The sequence below is a fragment of the Lissotriton helveticus genome, chromosome 4_1 (assembly GCF_964261635.1).
Source record: "Lissotriton helveticus chromosome 4_1, aLisHel1.1, whole genome shotgun sequence".
Classification (NCBI taxonomy): Eukaryota; Metazoa; Chordata; class Amphibia; order Caudata; family Salamandridae; genus Lissotriton; species Lissotriton helveticus.
Genome location: NC_136063.1, coordinates 1,593,580,304 through 1,593,602,192, shown reverse-complemented (window position 1 = coordinate 1,593,602,192; position 21,889 = coordinate 1,593,580,304).

The following is a 21,889-nucleotide window of genomic DNA, read 5'->3' as shown; positions in this document are numbered from 1 at the left end:
CCAGCGGCAGAGGTAATGACCAGCTGAGCTGAGGACCCACCGACGAAAAGGGAAAAGGAGTGGGGGTCAAGATTACCAGCGAGTATGGCCGCCGTTAGAGGCTGCTGCAGAGTAAGAGCCGAGGGGGTTGACTGGGAGGCGGTCAGACTAGGTCTGGCTAGCCCGCGGTCCTCCCTGTGAGCTCCGCTCGCCATCAAAACCACAGTGAGCACACAGAACGGTGCAGCAGAGAGCGGTGGAGAGCAGTTCAGCGTTTCCAGTTGAGCACTCCGACGACTTCGGAACCACTCCTCGCCCAGTCCATTTGTTTACGGCAAAAAAACAAAAAACAAATCAATCAAACAGCTACCCGTATCAAGAGGATCCCACTGTAGCCCCACCATGAGATCAGGGAGGCTCAGAACAGACCCTATAGCTAAACCAAGCAAAAGCAAACAACTCTCATGCCTGAAAAAGAGTGAAGAGCCCACCCACTTATCTGAAGAGGACTTAACAGAGGATACTTTAGATGGAAAAGACTTTACTCTTAGGGTCCTCACGGTTAAAACACCCCTGAAGACTGCATACCTCAGAAACACAAAGATTACAGATTTTCTACTTTCAGCCCCATTATCCGCGCCACCAGTCTTGCAGGAACAGAACTCAAAGACGGCAATCAATATTAAAAGATTGTCTCAATCAGTGTCTTCTCTAACTAGAGCCTTGCAGATCCACAACAACACCCAAAGCAATAAAATACATGAGAACAAACAATATCCCTGGGTCATTCTCCAAAAGAACCCAAACAAGACGACGAATCAACATACAGTGAACGCCCAAATAAATACAAGGGAGGCAGCTGGTGACACCAGTTCAGACATTATGCTAAGCGACAAGTACATGGAGAACATAAAGGAAGTTCAAATGGATTCCGCCATCCCAGAAAAGCGACACTCACTAAGTTCAGGATCCTATCTCGGCCCCAGTGTTTATGAAAATGACCTCGGGGTTGTTCAGAGAACTGCTCCAAGAAAGGATGACAAGGCCACATTGGACATTCCAAATAAAGACACCAAAATAACCGATAATAAGGTCCAGTCTCCGAGCACAAGGATGACACCCACTGGTCCAACACAACCAAAGGATGACCAGTCAGGGACTGATGTGCAAACTAAACATCATATAACTCCAAATGTTATGGCAGGCGCAAACTCGCAGGAGCACCACAATCTGAACAGCGTCCGAACCACTTCTACCAGCCAAAGGCCCTTAAATCGCCCGTCGGGGCTATTCCCGCTCCACTTCAACATTGATTCACCAAGTCGAACAATCTCTTCCAAGGGCCAAGAGCAGAGGACCAGAACATCTTATTACACCCCCACCCCATACAAGGGCCGGGGTGGAGACCAACGAGACCCACCAGACTCAAGTGATCTACAAGCCTCAGGTGTTACAAAATCCAAAACAAGGGATAAAGCACGGAACAGCCCTCAAGACCAAAGACACCCAGTAGACGACAGATTACCATTCCACGCTCCATTGTGGTCTCCGTTCATAAATATGATAGAAACAATCTCCTCAGCCCTCCTCCAACACTCAGTAAAGCTAGAGTCTCAAATAGACATCTTGCAAATTTTAGCTTTACATGTGGCGGGGATAGATAAAAAGATTCTCGAGTTGAATTCCTTCATCGAACGGGCACAGAAAGACCCGCGTACGACTTATCATGAATGTCAGTGCTCTGAAACAATTGACCAGCTAAAAGTATTACCAGCAATTCTAACAGACATACTGGTAGAGGTACAGAACAAATCCAATGATGTTCATAATTTCTCTGAAACCATTGGGACTGAAAGCTCGCCTGTAGATACGACAAGCTCAGCCACCAGTCCCACTTCAGATAGCGAGGACATAAGGCCAACCAAAATGGAAGGCAGCCCAATACCTCTCCCCCATGCACCCCTGTGGTCTAACACTGAAGACTTAATATCCCCTCAAAAAGCCTTTTCGGAATCAGCCAATACAGGGAAAGATGCCTCCGGGCAATCGCAAATAAACGGGTACCAATCCCACATACCCATGGAAGTACCGGAAAATGTGAGCAGAGAAGTGCTGGGTTTCACACAATATGGGCAAACAAAACAGACACTTCATCTCTCAAAGCGCGAACGAAAACGACTAAGGAAAGCAAGACAAAACAAGCATCAGGGAAAAAAAGACTCTACAAGAAACATTAAGCCAGACACAAATATAGGAACAACTGTGCATGGCTCCAACCATAAAGAGCCGCCAAAGGCGAACCTGACAAAGCAATCGGACCACGGGATGACTCTTTCAGCAGCGAATCAGCCCCTGGAAGTTAAAATAACAGCTGACACAATGCCATTAAGTGCTTTAAATATAACACAACCCCAAATTACAATGCAACAGGCGGGCGGCCCTCCAGCACTGAAGCCGCAGGGAGAACAGAAGGAAATTTCACACTACTTCCCGAAAATGGTGACGGCACTTAAAGAAAATCGCCCAGTTACCGAGCTACAACAGAGTTTCACTCCGCAAGTCTTAGCGGACTCAAGTTTAAAACTGGCGGCCTCTGATATCGACCTAGGACCCCAAATGATCGCTCAAAATCAGGGGAGTCCTCCCAGACAACCCAAACCAAAAGATCACATCCGTTTACTAAATCAGAACGAGAAGCCAGATATAACATATCCAGTGGGATCACTAGTGCAGTAAATAATACCGCACTACAACTCAAGGGGACACCATGATATTCTTAACCGGAGTGCCATTTTAAAACTCACCAACCAGCTCGAGACGTTGAAATATGTGAACACAACTCACATAGATAGCATCGTATTTAAAACAATTCCCAATACAAACGGGCGAGAAATGACTGTGGTAACATGGGAGGACCCGGAAATAGCCAAAGAAGTTTGGCGTTACAGAGAAGATTTCGCCAACTGGGGAATTGAAATAAGACCAGTGCTGCCAGAAAGATATCCAGGCCCACTATCCATGCTGGCGGAAGAAAGATCAAAACCAGAAGGCGGAATTCTTCGGGGCGCCGTTGGGGGCATGGATACCAACAAGAGGGGTTGGGCCAACTTACGCATCATTCACCAAGGCCCGTGGGGGGCAGACAAAGAATGCCGGAAAATTCTACAACCATCTCAAAATACATCTATAGCAAGGATGGTTGAAGCATGAAAACCGACTCTGAAAGTCTGCTCGTGGAATATCAATGGCCTGGGGGGCAAAACCAATGATGCAGAATTAATGTCATTTTTAAAACTTTTCGACATTATCCTATTCCAAGAAACCTGGCTAATGGCCTCCCAGCACATTGATGGCTTTAAGGAAATCCAATTAGAAGCGATCAAAAGAGGCACCTCAGGAAGGGCCGCCGGAGGACTTTCGATCTACTTGAAAACTGGGATCACCTGGTCATATGATAACATCGACACAGGACAACAATGGATCCAGTGTATCAAAATTGAGTTGACGTCAGTTTCCGGCAATGGTAGGCAGAGGGCCGATAACAACTTGTCAATAATAATCTGTAACACCTATCTTCACCCAAATCCAAAGTACAAAGTGGAGAAAATTTTGACCTTAAAAACCTTTATTAAATCACTACAATCCATGTACCCGCAGGAGGGGCTGGTCGTGTCTGGCGACCTGAACATGTTCTTGCTTCAAATAGACCATGCCCAATTCATGAAACAACAAAAAAGGATTGGCGAACCAATCCCAAGCATTATCACAAATCAGCAAAAAAGGGATAAGATCGGTCAACAGTGCGCACTTATGTTCGCTGAGGTCGGGATGATTGCATTGAACGGCCGCTTTCCACAAGACCAACCAGCATCCTCAACCAGAATATCTAAACAGGCCGAATCAGTGCTGGACTACACCATCGTGGATCTAGAGGTTCTGCAAACAATCGTTAGTTATAAAATGATCCACAAATTGGAGAGCGACCACAGCCTGCAATCATTCGAAATCAACATCCAACACAAAAGGGCCACACCGACCAAAGACCTGACAGAACCACCAAGCCGCTACAACCTTAAGAGACTGGCATAGAACGGCAATAACATCAAAGACATAATGACATTCGTGAAAAATATCGATACTGAAGTGACCGGAGAAGTCCCATCAGCACATCGGGAAAACTGGGAAAGACTGACCTCATCACTAACTGAGAGATTTGGCAACCACAGTAACATAAAGAAATCAAGCAATACCCCTCAAGCGCCTCTGGGCAATATAGGGCGCAAGAAAAGGACCCTGAATCAAGAAATCAGGAAGCTGCAAGCCACAGCCAGGTCAAAGGGTGACGATATAATCACCCAAATCCATAGTTTAAGGCAAAACTACAAAAAAGAAGTGTGGTTAGAAAAATCAAAACACCAAACTAACATCTGGCAATCATTATTAGCATCCAGCCAATCAAATAACAACAGGAAATTTTGGGCCGAAATCAATAAAGTTGCAAACAGGGCTGCACAGGTCTTCAGCGCCAACATTCTAGAGGATGACTAGATACAGCACTTAGAGCAAACTCAAATCACCAGCTTTCTAGAGGGGAGCCTAGTGTTGCAGACTCTGCAACCAGAAAATAATCACGAATCAGACCAGCTTCCGGATGAAAACAGGATAACGCCATCCCAGGTCGTAAAGGTATTAAAAAACTTGAGATCTAACGGAGCCCCAGGCCCAAACGGTCTACCAAATCGTCTGTTCAAACAGGACCAACAATTTTGGGCAGAATATCTCTGCCCACTATTTTATAGTGCATTCCAGACTGGAAGTATTCCCCAGTCATGGAGAGGCAGTATTCTTCATCCAATCTTTAAGGCAGGCACAAGAACTGATCCAGCCAATTACCGCCTCATTGCACTCGTTGATGTTGAGGCAAAAATATACGCCTCAAATCTCTTGATGGACTTGGAAGCATGGGTTTGTGCGAATAAGATCTTGCCAACCACGCAGACTGGCTTCAGGCCGGGAACCAATACCTCATTTAACCTGCTGGCGTTAAACCTTCTGGTGGACAAAGCCAAGGACAAGTCAACTAAGCTGTACACATGCTTTGTCGATCTGAAAGCTGCGTTCGACACAGTCCCGAGGGAGTCTCTATGGAAAAAAATGGCCACCTGGGGAATACCATCAAAGTTGCTGCGGGCCATTATGAACTTGTACTCATCTACTTGGGTTCGAATTAAATTAGGCAATGGTGACCGAACTACACGAAAAATGTACACCTCTGTGGGCCTTAAGCAGGGCTTTGTATTGGCCCCAACTCTTTTCAACATCTTCACAGCGGACCTGGACAAGCACATTGCGGAGACAGAAAGTGATCCGCCAAAGCTAGCGCAGTACAAAATCAGGAGCATTCAGTATGCGGATGACATATTACTCTGCAGTCAGACCCCGTTGGGCTTACAACGTTCCATCACAAAGCTCCATGAATACATCAGGGCGCAGGGCCTGCAAATTAATTATAAAAAGACGAAGATCGTCTGTTTTGCTTCTCGCCCAGGGAGGAAATCTTTCCAATGGCACATCGCAGGCAACAAAATAGAGCAGACTGGCTGGTACAAATATCTGGGAGTAATCGTCGATGCCAGGTGGACTTTGAAAGATCACCAACTGCATAGAAAGGCTCAGGCAAATAAACTTCGTTTTGCGCTAAACATATTAAAAACGAAATTGAACTGTCCATCCAACTCGCACTTGCTGAAGGTGATAGCCGCCAAGTTGCTACCCTCGCTCACCTATGGTTCAGAACTGTACAGGGGCAAAGACGCAAATTTTCTGAACATACAGCAATCAGAGCTGTACAAATACATCTTTAAGATTCCGAGGTTTGTATCTCAATCATTGATCCGCCTGGAATTTGGTCTATCAAATCAACATCCAATCAGACAAGCGGCCATCCTAAAAACATGTTGGAAACTAAGATCAGCCCAAGAGGACACGCTCATGGGCCTCTGTTGGATTGAGATGAACAACCAGACCAAGTCGAAATACGCTTGGAAACCAGTATGGGAGAACGCCCTTGCAAGTCTAAAGTTGGAGAAGACATGGAATACAAATCTAACCTTTGCGGCTTTCAAAAAAGTAACCAACGGAGCAGCAAAGCAAAGATCTTGGCTAACTGACAAAGCCGAAATTGCACAGAAAAAACACAGTTGGATGGTCCTGGCCACGTATGTGAAAATGGAGCCCCAACCGTATTTAGTTAACCATATATCCAATGCCGCCCAAAAAACATTATTACAATTACGGCTGGGTACCACCGTTTTAAAAGACCACACACCTCTATGGAAGCAAACATGGCCGTCCTCTGTCTGCAGACTATGTGGGCAAATGGAAGAATCAATGTTGCACATATTGTGCATCTGCCCATCCTTGAAAACTTTGAGACGTAATTATCTACTGCATGTATTCCGCCTCTTTCAGATTAAATCATGCCGCCCTGCCGTCATGCTAGCACTGAACAGTTACCACCTGCAGATAGCTTGTAGGGCCGCCAGATTCTGCCAAAAGGCATTGCTGCTAGTAACGCAGACTGAGAAAAAAGGCATTGCTGCTAGCAGTGAAGACTGAGAAAAGAAAGATTACTGAACACTCGAACATGGCATGCCCGAAGGGCCATGATTAGACCCCTAACCCCCTCTTACAAATATACCAAACATACACTCTTTTTAGAAAGTTTTTTTTCTTTGTGTGTTTAACGATCCTCTAAGGTCGTGCATTTTATTCTTAAAACATGTGTTTTTATGTAACCATATTGTAAAGGTTTTAATTAACTATATACAATAAAAACTTACTTACTTACTTACTATTTCCATCAGGGGTGTATTTATTGATGTAGTTGGGGGAGCAGGGGCACATATAGCCCCCTTCCTGAGGCAGGTTTTGACCCTGGGAACCCTAGGGTCTGGCTGAATTTCAAAAGTGGGAAGTGGTTGCCGGGTTGCCTGCATGTGGGGGGTTGCCCACTGAGTGTAGCTGCAGGTCAGGCTCTGTGGCCAACCCCCACAGAGTAGAGCCCAGGGCCATGCACACAGGGTTAAGTGCCTGCGACTGACCACCTGCTGTGCAAGGCCAAAGGTTATGCGTGGTGCAAGGTTGGGTACCTGCATGGGGAGGGCCGGAGGCCAGGCCATTTGGCTGGGCCGCAGATTGAATGGCCAAAGGCTGTGCAGTGTTGGGTGCATACAGGGGTTAGCTGCAGGGCCTGCAGCCAACTCCCCACCACGCACGGCCAAAAGAAATCTAGGAATTCACTGAAAAAAACAAATGTTACAGGGAAGTTATAGTTAAGAAATAGAAATTAAAAAAAACCTTAGAAATTGACTAAAAAACAAAAGGTTACAGGGACTTTATTGTTAGGTTCAGATTTTACATGCACAAAGCCATAGAAATTCAGCAGTTATAGTTATACTTATCTCAGGAAACTGAAACTCGTACCCTAAGATAACAATAACTTGTGCCCTTTCCATGCACTGCTAATTTCCTCACATATTACCTCACTGATTACATCGTTTGTGAAATAATTAATATTTTCCCTGCAATATAATTTTTGTAAAATTATTGATGAGAAAAGAGTGTATGGGGGGCGCGCGTTATAATTACCTTAGGACACGAGTTATAGTTTATGGAGGAAAGTATAACTATAACTGTAACTGTTGAATTTTGATGGTTTTGTACGTATAAAATCTAAACCTAACTATAGCGTCCTTGTAAAATTCGTTTTTTTAGTGAATGACAGAAATTCAGCAGTTATGGTCGAGGTGTCAATACTCACGTAATGATGGGTGCATGTAGAAGTGTTTGGAGAGGGACTGGTCCCTGCTTTCAGACCTCTCTCTCAGATTATGGAAGTGTGTGGTAGGGTGTGGGGAGGGAGTGCCATATCCTTTTAAACGTCTCTCAGATGACGGGGATCTAAATCAGCCATACAATCAGGGAAGGTGTCATGTAGAAGTTGCATCCCTACCCCCTTTCTCGACATGAGGACAGCGTCATCTGCGTACAACAGAAAAGGTAACACCCACTGACCAACACAGGGGACATCACAATTCTTCTTGATTACCACCTCATTAAGGCGATTAATATAGAAAGTAAACTAAAAGTGTGCTAGGATGCAGGCCTGCCTGACACCATGAGTTATTGGGAAAGATCTTGAGCAGCGCCCATTAGTACTATACCTAACAGATGCAGACATATCTTTGTTTAGTTCCCTCAGAAAGGACACCAAGGCCGGGCCTACCCCTGATGACAACATCAAAGTCTATACCTTGGAGCGAATTACAGGATCAAATGCGGACGTGAGCTCCATGAAACTTAGGAATACAATTTACCTCTGGATAAAGATGTATAGGTTCAGTGACTGATCGATGGCGCTAAGACCAGGCCTGAACCTGTATTGCACTCATAGATAATGCTATTCTCTTTATAGTAGAGGGATAGACTTTCCAGAATGACCTGGCCCAAAACCATGACAGTTGTATCAGTCAGGGAGATGGGCCTATAACATATTGCATCAACTTAATCACCCTTTTTAAGCACAGGGCTAATAATGAATTGTGCCTATGAGCTAGGTGAGACGTGAGTCACTGCAGCATTTAAAACCTTGGATAATAAGGGTGCCCAAATAACAAGATCAGTCCTAAAGAGATCAGGTGGTACTCCATCAGGACCCAGAGCCTTGTTACCAGCCAGTCTCATAAGGGCCCCTGTTACCTCCACAAACATGAAAGAAGGATTTTGATTTGTCAAAATGAGTAGTGAGCAGGAAGAAATTAACCCTAGCTCCAATGAATATATATGTGAGAAATGGTCAAACCACTTATCGTCTCCGATCACAGAGAACAGGGAGGGTCCAACCTCTGCTCCTAAAAATGGACTATTTACAACCCACCAGAAAGCAGTGCTATCATTGAAACCACATGCACACCTTATTTGATCCCAGGCCTCATCCCTGAGGGACTCTACCTTTTTCTTAGTAACTAACTTATTCTGGCTATGTAGCCGTCTCATCTCCAGTCGATCCATGGGCTACATAAGAGGGCTTTCTTTAGATCCCTATGGGTTTTAGAGCATGCATGATTGAACTAACGCTTGCCCCTGATGTCAGTCTGGGCTTTAGTTGGTAAAGTAAGGGCAGCCCTGATACCTGCAGAAAGTGCAGAAACCACCCTCAAAACATCTTTGGCTAAAAGGTTGGGCTCAGAGAGCATTCCATTTCATGGCTACTCTGATAATACGCATTTCCAAGGACTTTGTCTGGAATTACTTTAGACCATCTCAGACGCAGCTGTTTCTGAACTGAGCAACTTAAGGATAAGACTAATGGGTTATGATAACTCACACCAGACTCAAGTACTCCAGGTTTCTTGCAACCAGTTGATAACAAGCTACCACTGGCTGGTAGACATCTTCAGAGTAGCTCGCAGCCTTGATTTCATTTTTAAATAAGCTCAGGGTAACATTTTCCTGGCCCCTGGGCCTGATGATGATCTGTGCTCAGTCAGATTTATGAGCCAGGGCACAGAGGTGAAGAACTGAAGCACTGAGGTATTTAACTCTTAAACAAATGTCCTTGTCAACTCAATATTGAAGCATGAGAACAAAATGATGTATTGAAATGTTTTTAAAGAAAATTAAAACGAAAATTTACCTTAATGATTAGGTTAAGTCTTCATTTAAATATTTTCCCATTTCAAAGTGTCACATTTACAAACTGCAGGCCTCTTGCTCTCAGTGGCCAGTGGATATATTACCATATTTATAACTGAAAAAACAGTCATTTTTTTTAATTGGGGGACATGGATAGTGGATAAAATATTTCTATGAAACAATAAGTCTTAGTTTTTTTCTTAACTTTCACCTAAGCCAATTATGTCTTAATTTTTATGAAGCATTTTATATCATTGGACCGTGTCAACAGGCCACTGGGAGCAAGTTAGAAAAAGAGAGAATCTCCACAGGGGATCAAACAGCAAGCACCTCAAGTTTCCAAAGTCCCATAAAATGTTCAATCTTATTGTGCTGTCCAACCTCCAAGACCTGCTGTGGTTCGGTCCCACTGGAATCCCAGATAGAAAATTTGAAAAGCGTGGAGGCAGCACCAATCGTGAAGTGAATCACAAGAGACCAGAATTTTGCAAAAATAGATTTTTCTTTTTATTTTCGTATTTTCAAAGTGCACAGGACAGCCAACGCGTTTCACTCCCCAAACATGGGAGCTTCATCAGGGCAGATTTGATAGATGTTTTTTTCTTCTCTAATTAGTGCAGTGAGGGTGGAGAAAACGCTGCACCACTGTAATGGTACAAGTACTAGTAGGAATTTCAAAATTGCAGGGATGTATCCAGAAAACGTAGGGGGCCGTGAAATATATTGCGTTAATCACATGACATCAGAATATCCTCATAAGGTTAATTTTAGTATCCATTAGGGTATAGCAAGGCGTAGAGGCGTATGAACAGTCCTTGATAAGCTGTTATCGCACACGTACTTAGTGAAGTTATATCAACGTGACGACCCCCGGCGGATTTTAGCAAACTGGAGCAAGTTGCCTGCTGTTTGTAAATATATCCCTTAGAAACAGGGGAAATTTATATGATCAGTTTTATGGAATCCATATAAACATAAAGTTTACATTTCTACCATTTCATAGTATCACTCTTATTATACACAGTAGGTATCTTGCTCCCAGATGTTGGTAGTCACAATGTCATATTTATAACTGGAAAATACAGCATTTCGTTTCAGTGGGAGGAATTTTAAGTGCAGCATAATGTTCTATATTATAGACATTTTTGCAGCAAATTTTCTGAACTTTAGATTTTTCCCATTTGAAGAAAAGGGCTGTATGTTTGTGTTATACATGTAACAGAGCTACATATGGTGAACCTTTTGTCCTGTGCCACAAGTACATACAACAAAAGTTCTCAGTCACTTATACACATTTTTCATTCATATGCACACATGTTCATGCATCCCCTAAGAACACATTCTCACTGACAAACTGACTTGTCATAGTGCCCCTATCCCAAGTATTTTGTCAAACCAAAGTATCTGGCTCTTAGATATTAAGCTTAGTCAATGAAGCTGGGCTTTGGTGTGCCTGATAAGAATGTGCAAGTTGTTAGCCGTCATTAGCTCAAAATGATTTCCACTGACCAGAAGTAGCTCTCACAACAGAACAAGGTTGTAGAACCTTGCTATGGAAGGTGGCAGGTGTATTTTTTTTAATCAAAAAGGCATCACTCTCAATTGGTAGTGGCCTTCTGGGGTTGAACATGATGAACTCTCCTTTGCTCCCTGGGTGAGACCGATTTGCCAGTATTCTGATGGTTCATGGGCTCTGATTTACATTAATACCTAAACTTAAGCCCACAATTGCTCTCGAAGCGGCGCATTACTAAGAAAAGGGTAGAGCCACACGCTGTGTTTTTAAACTGGACCTGGATGTGTGCGCGCACCAAACACAGCAGTGCGCAGTGACTTCAAGGGAACGGTGCTCTTGGGATGGGTTGAGCATCAGTTTTGGTAACTGCGTAGAGATCTCTGTATCCCACACAAAACCACATCTCAGGTTTCTCACATTTTGAATCAGGCTTGGGGCCCAGGGACTGTCAATAACCCCAAGTTCTTACAACTTGCTGACCTCAGTCTTAATGTAAGCCTTAACTTGTTTGGACAACCTCTTAATCTTATTTTCGACAGGGAGGCTGTCACCAGTGTCCACATCATGGGTACACCATGTTGTCCGGCCGGAAATCAAGAAAAAGAACTTAGCAAACTCGCCTAGGACTTGCCTGTAGTCTGGTTGCTGTTTTGCAGGGACGGTGTCAGACAAAACCACACCCTCAACTGACCCATCCTGTGGGGTTTTTGACAGTAGGTCAGAGAGGGGTTCACTTTCCTCCTCCTGGCCTCCATCAGTTACCATGAGCATGGCCATGTCAGCTCTGACCTGCTGGTGTTTTAAACAATTTACATGGAGAACTCTGTGAGGACTCTTTGGAGTGCCTAAGTCAAACAAGTAGGTGGCTTCTTTCTACTTGTCCAAGATTGAATAGGGCCCAGGCGCAACAGGCACCAAACCCACACCAACTGACTTGGTTGATACTACACCAATGCTGACGTTTGATCATACTAATGCTTGATAAGCTCCTGGCTGGCCTCTAGGTTCCTTTTTGTACTGTTTATATACTCTGACATGTGTGAACGCAGGCCTAGTAGCCTAGTACATAGTCTACTATGTTCCTTGAGAGGTCTCTCCCATCCTTCCCGTACAAGACTCAATCGACCCCGTACAGGATGGCCAAACAAGAGTTCAAATGGGCTGAATCCAACCCCCTTTTGTGGCACCTTTCTGTACGCAAACCGTAGGCAAGATAACAGGACATCCCATCTCCTTCTGAGTTTTTTCAGGGAAGCTCATTATCATGCCTTTCATGGCTTTCTTTAACATTCCCACTAAACCATTTGTCTAAGGGTAGTAGGGGGTTGTGAACTACGTTTAGCTCACACCACATTCGTCCTCCATTGCTTTTAGGTCTGCAGACATGATGTTAGTCCCCCTATTAGTGACAAACTCTTTAGGAAACTTAACACTGGTGAAGATACAAAAGAGGGCCTTTGCTCAGCAGCAGCCGGTGCGGGCAAGAACGGTGAGTCGTTGGGGTCGGGTGGGGGGGAGTTCAACAGATGACCACGAGGGAAAATTAAATAAATAATTAATTTTCCCTTCTCGTCTATTAAAATCCACCCCACCCAGCTCCACTGCCCACCGCTCTTACCTGCACAGGCTGCTGCTGCCTTTGCTACTGCAGAAGTAATTGTAGTCCTGAGGAGAATTGCCTCTGGGTATCTAGTGGCATGGTCCACTACCACTAGGATAAGTGAAATCCCAGACGCAGTTTAAGGGGACCAACAATGTCAATCCATACCCTCTCAAAGGGAGTCCCAAAACCACTGATAGTGGAAGTAAGGGAGCCTTTGGTTTTATGCCTGCCTTGCCACTGGCTTGACAGGTCACACAGGAGCGACAAAACGTCTTCAATTATTTAGACATCTGGGGCCAATAAATATGGGCAACATACCTGTCAATCTTTTTCTTTGTCCCAGATGCCTACTTAGGAGGATGTGCTGGACCAAAGTAAGGATGAACTCTCTGTACATTTGGGTGATGAGTACTCTCCTGGCTCTCACTGGTTTGAGGTCCCTGGCTGTAGTTTACAGAAGCCCATTCTCCCAGTAGACCCCGTGGGTATGACTGCCATCTCCCTCTTCTTGCCTTGCAGCTTGCTGCCTAAGACCTTTAAGAGAAGGGCATTGCCTTTGCACTTGATATAGGTCCTCTTTGAAGGGTTCCCCTATACTCAAAACTTCAGCCAGGAGATGCTAGCTACAGTTCACTCCTCAGGCACAAGGATATCACCTTCAGAGAACTCTCTCCCTGGTCTTGTGACCTCTGAGAAGTTGCCATAGCAGGTTTCTTGCCCTTTCTCTTGCTTCGGGTCACTTGGTCCACTGTCCTAGACAATCCCTTGGATCGTCTGCCACTAGGGAACTTTTGGAAGCATGCTGCATCTCCTTTCTTATGACCTGCCTGATGACAGTTATGACATAACTCAGACACCTTTTCTGGACCCTGGTACTCCTTGCCTTTGGGCTGGGAGAACTCTTGGGCCACCCGCCTGGGAATTATTTTGGGGGCCTCCTTCTTTTAGTTTTGTTTGTTGCTTGCCTCCTTCCCTGCTGGGAACTCTTTTTTCTGTTCATTCCCACCATGAGTCTTTCTACACACCCTGGGTCGCCTGGTTCTGTCCCATTTGTCAGCTATCTTCCCCAGCTCTCTGGTAGAAGACAACTTAGAATCCACCAAATGCTGATGCAATATCTCTGTGGTAGAATTAGTTAAAATGTGCTCCTTCGTAATTCAATTATACAGCCCATCATAAGTGTGTTCACCTCATTGCGTTTCATCCAGTCATCTAGCGCTTTGACTCAAGAGTCCACAAATTTCAGCCATGTCTGGTTTTGACATTTATGCATTTTCTCTTAACGTTACCCTGTACTCTTCTCTAGTGAGTCCAGATCCTTCTGTCAAGGTCTCCTTCATATGCTGATAGGACTCAGCTACCGCCTCATTAAGGGTCAGAAGCCTATTTTTGCCATTCACAAAGAATAACTCCCAATGTGTAGAGCCCTAGTACTGGTGTGCTGTTATATTCATTTTGCAGGCCCTCTCAAAGGCTACAAACCCCTTGTCAATATAATCACCACCACTAAACTTAGCTACAATCCCTTTTGGAATCTTAGGTTCAAAGGATTACTCATTTTCCCCTGGTACTATTGTTGCTGCCGTCGTCTTTGGGCCTGAAGCCCAACTTAACCCTTCTCCCTTCAAGGCCTATTCTCCACTTGTCAAGTTCAAGCTTTTACTCCTCCAGGGAGTGTTGGTCAACCTAATCCTCAAGGGTTTCTACCACCTTACCACTGTGTGGTCTACTAGAGTGACTTCTATCACTTCCCACTGGTGAAAGAATTCAGGGGAAGAGTGGAGAGTAGAGGTCTTCACTTCTTCCTCATTAGCAAAGGTAAAGTCTTTGCTAATTTGGGCTTACCAAGTCAACCATAACAGCTTTAGGAGAGAGCACATGTACTGGGGTCTAGCTAGCAAACAGCAGTGCACTATCAGAGTTATAAACCGATCAGACCTCTGTATCACGGAACTCCATGCAGAACCCACGGACTCCTGCGAATATCTTGCTCTCTCCATTAGTAACAACTCTACTCAGTTATGCAATTTGCACATCCTCTACCATCCCCAGGCAAGAACAACACATTCATTGATCTCCTCATAGAAATCATTACTGCTAAGGTCTCCCCCCACTCCAATGACATTTTCCTTAGTGTCTTTAATCTGCACTGGAACGATCCCAATGACTCCCAGGTTAGCGCTGTCAACGTTTTCCTCGCTGACCAATCACTTACCCAGGCATGCACCCTGCCCACCCACTCAAAAGGTGCTACCTTGGACTGGATAATCTCTAAGGCATTGGCGGTCAGGCTGAATTCTTTAGAGCCTTGCGACTGGTCAGACCACCATGCCATCACCTTCATAATACCAGACTACCGAATGAAAAGACGTGGGCAACCGGTGAAACCTACACGCAGGCTCAGAGACACTAAGAACCTTGACCTCGAGAAGCTGACTACTCGCTGCAAGAACGACCTACACCCCCCCTATCTATCTACGGTTAATGACCTCACAGAGCACTACAACACGACTATGATCAACATTTTGGATGATCTAGCTGCGCTAAAGCTCAAAAGGTCCCTAACCAAAGACAAAAAACCCTGTTTCAGCGGACTCCTCAATAGCGAAAGGAGAGCTCTCTGACTCGGAGAAAAGAACTGGAGACAGCATCCCTCGGCCTCCCAACTTAAACTTCTACGCCAGGCTGGAAATACCTACAACAAGAATATCCTCACGTTCAAAAAGGAGTTCTTCAGGTCAGAACTGGAAAATACCAAGAACAGACCACACAAACTCTTCGAATGAGTCAAACTCCAATCTAACAAGCTAGCGAAGTCATCCAAAGAAACTACTAAATCCCTAATAACCTGCGATGAGTTCTCCTCTTTCTTCACAACCAAAATTAACTCGCTAGGAATCGAACTTAATGCTACCTCAATCTCCCCTCCTCCTCCTACCGAGTTTCATCTCTCCTCTCGTCCCCTCCTAGCAACACCCAAAAATAAGGCTCACTTGTCCAACTTTGAACTTTATGATGACCATTCCATCTCGAAAATTATATACTCCTTAAAACCGAACACCCACTTCAACGACCCCCTCGCCGCCAACTGCTTGGCATCGACCTCCCTACTCATCGATCCCATCTGAACCACAATAATCAACCCTTCCCTTCTTCAAGGATCCATACCTGACACTCTGAAACCGGGCAAGTCATCCCCATCCTAAAATAACCCACTATGAATCTGTAAATTCCAGACAGCTTCAGTCCAATTTCAAATATACCTCTTCTTGCGGAAGAACTGGAGAAATGTGTGCAACCAAAACTGAGCCAGCACATTGCTAATTTCAATTTGCTTGACGATTTACAATCTGGGTTCAGGCCGGGGCACAGCAGTGAAACTACCATTCTTCACATCGTTGACGATGCGCTCCTATCCCTTGACCAAGGCAAAACCTGGCTCTTGATCCTTCTTGATCTTTCTTGATCTTTCTTCGGCATTCAACACAGTCAACCATGAGAAATTTCTTGAACGCCTCGAACATAGGATGGGTCTAGGAGGTACTGTCATCAAATGGTCTGGTTTCTTCCTCCAGAACCCGACACAGAGATTCTTGGTCAACAGCAACCTATCTGCTCCTTCCCCGATTTCCATCGGTGTCCCACAAGGCTCTACTCTGTCCCCTACCCTCTTCAATCTCTACCTTGAACCATTACCTGTAATTCTTCGCACGGCTAACATATCCTTCCACATGTTCGCTGATGATACTCAGATATACATCAAATCTCTTCTCTTGAGGAGATTACCTATCTGAATGATGCCCTGAAACTGACTGTTCAATGGCTTGCCAACAACCAGCTCAAACTGAATGCCCAAAAAACTGAGTTTCTTCTCATCTCCCCCTTAATAAAAAATCCAATGACATCCTGAAATGGATTAACTCAATCACTGCACTCAACAGCACACCGACCGTAGTGGACTCTGCCAAATCTCTCTGGATAATCTTGGACAACAACCTGAATATGCGTGAACATATCAATTTGATGGCCAAAACTGCCAGGTTCCATCTGAGAAAGCTGAAACCCTTCTTTGAAACTGCCGATCTCAAATCCGCTGTTCAGGCATTAGTTATTTCCAGAACAGAATAGGCTGCTCTACCCTATCTGGCCTACCAAAGACTTCCACGGCCCCCTAACGGCTTGCCTCAATGCAGCAGCTAGACTCTTATCTGGCACAAAAACATTTGACCACATATGAAGGACTTAAACTGGCTTCCTCTTGAAAGCAGAATCCAGCTTAAGCTGGCCTGCATCATACACAAAGCCTTGTACACGAACTCCCTGGCATATCTTGCCCAGGGAGGGCTAGCGTGTACTGGTGCCAGTAAGTTAGCCACTAGTAAAACTGATGTGTCCTCTTCAACGCTGGCGCATATCCTTTTAACTATGAAGGAAGAAATATCAAATAGGTTTACGGTTTCGGAAAGTAATCAATCAGAATTAGCTAGCCATTTTATGACCTCTGAAGCCAACCAGGCCGCTATTCAGGCTTCATGTGAAGTTTTGGCAAAACGACTCTATGATGTCATGTTAAGGACAGAAGTGTTGGAGAAACAAGTTCCACTGATAAGGGAGTCAGTGCGCTCTACTAATGAGGTAGTGGCGAAACTAAGTGCACAAAACCGAGAGTTAAAAGAGGACATTGAGAGGCTGGAGAACCATTCCCGGCGGAATAACTTAAAAATACTTAATGTGCCAGAAGCAATGGAAGGAGCTGATTTAAAGGGCTTTGTGATATCGCTGATAAGGGGGACTGTTCTGAAAGGAGATCTTGTACAGGAAATTCAGAGGGTTCATCGAGATCCTTTTCGAAGGAATCCTGCCAGGCAGAAACCAAGGAAAATCCTGGTGAATTTCTTGACTTACACGGTAAAAGAGCAAATCTTATCATCAGCATTGAAAGAAAAAACAATTGCATTCAATAGTTCCAACCCCTTTAATTTCCAAATAAGGTCGGACATCTCCCATGTGACAGCTACCCGACAATGGGAACTGGGGAAAATATTGGATTAATTGAATAGTTTGGGGGTCAAGGCACAGTTAAAGTTCACGGCACATTTAAGGGTGATGTGGAACAACCACATGCACTTGGTCAAAACAGGGGAGGAAGCTGATGAATTGATTTTGATAATTAAAAAAGAAAAAAGCTCTAAAGGAAGTGAATGATAAGGATAGGAAGTTTCTCCCCCTTCCGTATCTATAAGCGGTGTATCTTTTATTCCCCCTTATGTTTTCTGTAGGGAGTCAAAAACCATGAATGACCAGAGCCGCTAAGGGCTGCAATATGGTGATTAATGAATAAACAGAGCATTATTGTTTAATAAATATTAAAATTGCACCTAAGAGAGAGAGCCTAGCCAAATAGGCCTAGCCTATTGGAAGGGAGGGTTCCTAATGGGGGGTAGGGCACTGGGGGAAGGTGTGTGGGGTGGGGGGGAAGGGGGAGCACAAGGTGGGGGGGCATAGGGAAAAAATCCAGAAAAATACTCATCTAACTGGTGGTATGGAATTATGCTTGTCAAGCAGTAGGAAGAATGATGGGAGAACAAAGTTTAAGGGATAAACGGACCACCTTTGTCACATGGAATGTGAATGGAATGCGATGTCTACGCAGACAGAGACTTATTCTTAAATATCTGGAAATCTCGAGTGCACAGATCTGCCTACTACAGGAGACACATCTGAGTGTACTCGAAAGTCGATCTATATTCTCGAAGGTTAAATGGATAAAAGATTTTGAGGTTTCACTTCAGACAGCGCACAACAGGGGAGTGGCTATACTTGTGAAACAGGGTACCTCGGCAACAATTAGGGGGTCCACACAGATTCATCTGGGAGATGGATTGTAGTAAAGATGTTGTTGAATGGTATAGATGTCGTGTGTGCCTCCTTTTATGGCCCTAACGTGGATGACCCTTCCTACATCTTGAAATTACAATCTATATTGATGTTGGAGGCATCACCGTATATTGTGGGAGGAGATTTCAATGTGCTATTGGACCCAATAAGGGATAGATCCAACAGGAGTAATTACGTAGGGGCACCAAAGATACGGCGCGCACTAAAGAATATGATTCATGTTCTAGACTTGGAGGATGTGTGGAGAATCAAGCAGGGTGCAGTACAGGGACATACATTCTACAGCAAGAAATCTAAGCATGCCTCGAGGATAGATTACATGTTTACAGATAGGCACTCAATTAATGACATAAAGAAAGTAGAAGTAAAGCCTAGCCTTCTATCTGACCATTCCCCTCTCCAGTTAGTCTATGTGAAAGGCGTAACGCTGACACAGTATAGATGGACATTAAAGAGGTCTATTCTTTCTAGTACAGAGACAATACAATCTATCCGGGCATATACAGTACAATTTTTTCTATTTAATATGGGGTCCACTACTTTTGATTATATATGGGACGCATATAAGGCAGGGCTCAGAGGGAAGCTTCATGCAATAGTCTGTGCCAAGAACAGATCGGAGGCAAGGGTACTTAAAGATCTTTAAAATAGGACAGTTGGAGCAGGAAAGGATGAATGTACAAATCAATGAGCAGGGAAAACTCTCCCAGATCGAATCTGATCTAGAATTAGCTAAACAAACATATAGAGGGCATCTAGACATTAAGTGTAAAGCCCAGTGGGATTCCAATAGGATGGATAACTTTGAATATGGGGAAAAGGCAGGAGCATTACTAGCGTGGAAATCTAGAACTGACCGTGCAAGAAATGACATAAAGGAGTTAATAATCAATAACAATAATGGAGAAACATCAAGAAATATTGAGGATATGCAGAACTGTCTTCTTTCCTTATTTTCAAGCCTATATAGAGAAGAGGTGAATCCGCCTATTGAAGCCATATATACATGGTTGAGCAACAAGAATTTGCCTAGGCTATCTGAGGAGGGGAGGAACACCCTGGATGCCCCTATCACAATAGAAGAAATTTCAGTACAGATTAAGAAATTAAAGAACAAAAAAGCTGCGGGCACAGACGCATTACCCAGTGAGCTATATAAACATCTAACTGAGGAGTTGTGTCCGATATTAGAAATCATATTCAATTCAATCTATTCACCAAAGGGTAGGGTCCCAAACTCCTGGAGGGAAGCTATAATAATTTTAATTTTGAAGCCCGGAAAGGACCCTCAGAGAGCAGATTCATACAGACCAATCTCCCTGCTAAATGTAGATTATAAAATCTTTGTGGGCATTTTGGCAGGGAGATTGGCCAAATTGATACCCACGTTGATCCATGAGGACCAGAAGGGCTTTGTGGCGGGTAGGCATTTTGAGGATCAAACGCACCTCCTACTGGGAAACATCGATCTAGCAGTACGAAAGTCAGAGCCCTTGGCAGTGATAGCCCTCGACGCTGCCAAGGCGTTCGATAAAGTCTGCTGGAAATACCTCTGGGTAGTCCTTGAAATAATGGGGTTTGGGCCACTTTTCATCAATACACTACAGAATTGTTACAGGGGAGCCTCAGCTAGGATCGTTTTAAATGGAACACTAACATCAGTCTTTAATGTCAAGCAGGCAACCAGGCAGGGCTGCCCTATCTCGCCGTTACTCTTCAATCTGTATATTGAACCTTTGGCGCAGGCAATAAGGCTCGATCCTATTATTGCACCCTTCCAATCTGGACAGTATATCTCTAAATTGGCCCTCTACGCTGACGACTTGATCCTGTATACGAGAGACCCAGTTACAGCCATACCCCAAATAGAGGAACTAACAGCAGAGTTTGGGGCACTGTCCGGCTATAAGGTGAATGGATCTAAGACGGAGGTTATGTGCTGGAATTTAGATCATTGGGCAGGAGTGGAGAGCTTGGGGTTCAGATATATGGGGATTTATATAGTGAAGGAATTAGATCGGATCCCTAAAATAAACTTAGACAGAACTACTAAGAAAATAGACCGTCTGTTCAGTAGGTGGAAAAATCTCCCATTAACAATATACGGGAAAGTGAACTTGGTAAAAATGGTTATTCTTCCAACGCTTACATATCTCTTCTCTACCATACCGCTACTATTCCCCAAGAAAGATATAAAAAGGATACAGGGTAAGATTGGGAGTTTTGTGTGGGGAAATAAAGGGACACGCTTATCCTGGAAAAAACTCAGAAGAAGATTATTAAAAGGTGGTTTAGCCCTCCCCGATATCAGCCTCTATGTTGTGGCTTTTCAGTTTAAGAGTCTCCGCACGTTACTTACTAGGCCAGATGATTCACCCTGGGGCAAACTATTGCAGGAAATGGTAAGAATCGAAGGGAGGAATGACGAATATATGTATACGTTCGGCTCCCCAAGATACTTCAAGAGGGTTTGTTTAAAGATTTTAAAAACAGCCCTGGAGGCATGGTACAGGGTAAGGGTAGGATGTGGAATTGGGTATTATTCAGCCTCATCTCCAATCTGGGACTCACCTGGTACACCGGACTGCTTAAAAGATGCCCTGGCTGTACCCATCCAAAGAGCTGGAATAATGAAGTGGGAGGAGCTAATGGATGAGGATGGGATACACCCATGGGAGTATTTGAGGGCCAAGGTTGGGATAGATCTGTCAAGGTTTAAATATCTTCAACTAGTGTCCTGGCATACAGCAGAAGTGGAAGAGATGGGGAACAATGAGGTAGTAGAAAGGCTTATTCGATCCTTTACACCAATCTCTAAAGAAATCTCCGTTTGGTACCAGCAATTAATAAAAGGAGATGACACAGGGATACCAGCGGCAGAAGGGGTTTGGAACAACTCTGCACTGGCTATGCAGGCAGAGGATATGTTAGAACCATCTTTGAAGATCTTGTATAAACATATAAAGCCTGCATGTTTAAAAAAAAAACATTTCTTCGTGGTGAATAGACTTTACTACACTCCCTATAAAATCGGAAAATTTGCCCCTCTACCTCCACCGAAATGTCCAAGATGTCAGGAATTGTTGGCCAACGATATACCTATGTTTATTGATTGTAAAGAGCTAGATCAATTTTGGACTGAGATAGGACAGGCTTTGTCAGGACTTTTTAGCTCTGTGATTAAAGGTAACCCCTCC